Raw genomic sequence first — 4158 nt, forward strand, 5'->3', positions numbered from 1 at the left:
TTTATTACAGCATTTTTTTCCTTCTGAATTTACAGCCACTTACAACATCTGCACTGACAGCTGAGAGACTCCTTCTGGAGAATGGCCGCTAACTTTACCACAGTTCTCAGCACTTAGTATCTGTAGTCCAAGGACTTCAGTATTTGACAGCTGTTAACAGAGTCTGTCCCCTCTGGATAGGAAGTAAAGATGGTTTGTAGCTGCATTGGCCTAAAGTCAGATGGGACCATTTTTAAACATCTAATCTGATGTAACTGTGTTAGACTAACAGCAAGACTTTTATGAGAGCTAGACAGTCCGTATCCAGCAGTTCCCAATAGGTTGCTCAGCAAAACCATTGGGGAGTTAGGCACTGGACACTGCTGAAAATGTATCCCTAGCGCTCTAAATGGGGTGGGACACCTACTTTTTCTTAAGCCATCTCTCTGATTAGTTAATCACCAGGTGCCAGCGATAGCCCCAGTTTATACAACAGAGGGCACTGGTTGTACGGGGAATTTTAATTCCAGACATTTGTTTCTTTTTCCCTTCATCCCATCCTGCTCTGCCTTGCCTTTGATCCTCTCTTTTGTTGCAGTGCCTCTCTGCTCTCAAGAAGGGTGAGAGTGCTAGAGGTAAAAGCATGGAGAGTTCTCTGTTAAGAAGTGCCACACTGGGTCAGACCCAGTATTCTGTCTGACTGTTGGAGGGAGAGCATGTCTAGAGCGCTCCTGTCATCCCCTCACTGCCCTGCCTTCAACCTTCATTGGTCTAGGGTTGTCAGAGGGCACATCCCTGACCATACTACTTAATAGTTCCCAATAGATCTTATCTGTTTAATCCCTTTTAAACTCCAGGTTATACTACCTGCCTCTACAGCTCCTTCTAGCAATGAGTTCCACAAGTTAACTATGTGCTGTTTTAAAAAAAAAAAAAGACTTCCTCTTGTTAACAGTGTCTGAAAGTGTCCTGTATATGATGTTCACATATATACCATGACAGCTGGTCTTTGACCCAGGAGCTTCCAATGCACGTAGAAGATAGATATAAACATTGCAAGGAATGTTTTGAAACTGGTTTCACTATTAAATAAGCAATCATTTTCTGTTGATGACAACACTAAGAATCCATATTAATAAATTCCATTTCCTTTACAACTCTCTGCTCTGCGTGACATAGTTTTCCTTTGGTGGAAGAAATCTTTTTCGGAGTAAGTAAGGCATTAGATAACAACAGGTTCTGATTTTAGAGTTTAGCTAGGTAACTTAAGAATTTCCTTGACTGACTGACTCAACTTGTACAATTGAAGCTTACATCGGGTCAGGGACTTTCCAAAGACTGTATGTTGGGTTTCATCAGCAATCTCCCACATTTTAGCTGAAATCAATTGCAAACTGATAGGCATCTCCATACCTCTCTGGATCTTAATCTTTCTTTTTTTGGAGGGATGCTCAGCCCGAAACCCAGATGTCACCACTCCCAGAGCTCCTTGACTCAAACTCCTCTTATTCTTGCTGCTCATAGCTCTTCTTTCACTCCCATTGTTCCTGATGCTACAAACCCCTCTGAACAGAGCTCAAATCATGGAACTGTAAAATGCCATGGAAAATCATAAAGGGAGTTGGGCATGATGCTTGTTGCACTGAAACCTATAAAAATACAAGGCAGGCCTGCTGCACTAAAGGATTTTGAAAACCACTCTTTGATCATCTTGGGGCAATAGAATTAATATCTTCTTTTCCAAGATGTGGGCAACTAACTTCTGTATGTCCCGGGCCACGGCTAATGCTCTCAGTAATCTTAGGGCATTCTGGTACTTTGCTTTTCAAATGAAGGGTTCACAAACAAGGCTCTGTGGATAATAAATTAATAGCTTTTAATAGCTGTTCCCCATCATCTTTCAACCTTTCTGATGCTGGCTCCTTAGTTGTCCTCTGCCAGCTTAAGTTAACAGTGGTCCTTTCTTCTTCCAAGCCAATTCCTCCTTTCTCCATTACTTGGACTAATACCGGTATGTTGCCAATGAAGGCCATAATGCTTTTTCTTCATGCCCCTGGTTAATCGCTATTAATCTCTTTGACTCTCCATCGAATATCTGGCATTTCCTTTTTTGTTTTGACAACAAAACATGTCCACACTTCAGTCCTTTCTCTTTCACTGAAACCATTGATGACCGTCATACTATGCACCATTTCCTCTGTCTTAACAAAACAGATGCTAACCTGCTTCACTTCATTTCCTCTTTTCATACACCCCATCCCAGACTTGCCATTATCCACTGTATAAAATTTAAAATGCTCCTAATGACCCCTTTTCACAGTTGCCTTGTCCCAGTCCCACATTGTACCTGCCTTCACTGTGTGTGAAGTAATCAAATTCCCACTTCTGGTGTGCCAGAACCACGCCATTTCCTCATTCAAATCCCTCAAAAAGCCTCAGATCTTGCCTGTGTCTGCCTTTTCTGATCCAGCCTTTGTGCGTTTGTTGGGAGAAAAGATGGAGGGTGCTCCTTTGTGTGTCAGCGTATGTTTTCTTGTATGACTTTTTGATTTTAGTGTCTGATTCATCCATGAGGCAGAGATCAACTTCCATTGTATCTTCTGGATCACCAAGCATACTGTCAGTGCTTTTACAAATGATTACAAATGTCTCCCTCAGAATTTATCCAAAACAGCTTTATTTTAAAGTCAGTTATAAATACTTTTTAATAATACAATGCCATTCCATGCTAATGAACAGGATTTTGCCTCACTATCATCTGGGATAAATCCGTTAGCCGCTCTAGAAATCTGTGTAATGTAGTACTGCTCGTTGTGTTCACTGGACATTGGACCTAGAACAAGAAAAATTGCATCAGGGACTTCAGTGCATTTGCTGAGGGCATCACTACCTGCTGATGATTCTGGCTGCTAAATGGGGGCAAAAGGGCAGACCCTCACTGGGCCTCAGATCTGTTGCGGAAGGGGTCAATATTTCTCATGAATTCTGTTCTGAAATGAGGACTGAATAGTGCAATTCATGAAACACTCTCCCTCCTCTGAATTACCCAGCACAGCTTGCCTTGGGTGTGATGTAGCAAAAAAATGACACAAGGACGTGTGCGAGTCCAAACCAATAACGGCAGCGCCCCGCCTATGCTTGGTACACGCAGCTCTGACAAGGTGCTCCTGAAAGTGAAATGGGAATGAATGGGCCCCTTGCAAAGGCATTGCCTCTTGACATGCTTGGCTGGTTGGTGGCAGCAATGGCAGAGCTCCTGTCCTGAGCTAAAAACCTTTTGCAATGTAAGCTGTATACACCCAGGGCCCAAAAGGGGGAATCGCTGCCTCTAAGGTCAGACTCACCGTATGAGTAAGTTCCAGTAAGTTAATGCGAATAGTTTTCAAACGATGGCACTCCTGACAGAAGTGCTGGGCTTTTGTAAGAACAGCTGCAGCTTTACATAATGTTTCCGATTGGTCGTTCCCCTGAAAGGAAACAAGCATAGGATTATAGGAATGTAGGCATAGCTTTTTTTTCCTTTAATTTTATGTCTCAGGGCAAATTGGTTCCCAGTTCTATTGACTGAGCAGAGCTCAATCGTTCAAATCTGTGGTGCTACCACCGGCAAGTATCCTCCCTCCCAGACGCTCCAGCCTGGGCCCTTAGATACTCCCAAATCCACAGCAGGCATCTGCTGTGCAGGCCCCAAGCCCAGGAGCCTTGGAGTTCAGGGTCTTACTTGCCCTTAGCCAAAAGATCAGAGGAGCAAGCTAGGGAGAAAAGCCCCATCTCCATAAAAATAAAGTGTGTAGCCAAGATCCTCCTATTGGGAGACTATAGGAGACTCTTGTAGGGGAGCCTGGCCAGAGAGTGTTGAACAAATCTCCACCCTTAACCATGCAATGCCATTCAAGGCGATCTTTGCCTGGCTTGATCTGAGCCCAAAGCATAGCTTTTATAGACATCCTCACTGGCCAATACATAGAGCTGCTTTGGCATAGCTGGCAAATTAATGGTGGGTCTGTGCAAACCATCTCAGATTTTGTAGAGTGGAGAAGAAAACTACTCCTAGAAAGCCTGAACTAAAATATTCCCTTTTTCTTGCAGGTCTAGCTGTTCTTTTGTCCTTGTCTTTCTCCCTCACTCAGCATTTGGCTCATTCACCTGCGCTTCCTGGTTTCAGTGCAGAGCATAGAA

Source organism: Crocodylus porosus, unplaced genomic scaffold (genome assembly GCF_001723895.1).
Source record: "Crocodylus porosus isolate Cpor-Errol unplaced genomic scaffold, CroPor_comp1, whole genome shotgun sequence".
Taxonomy (NCBI): Eukaryota; Metazoa; Chordata; order Crocodylia; family Crocodylidae; genus Crocodylus; species Crocodylus porosus.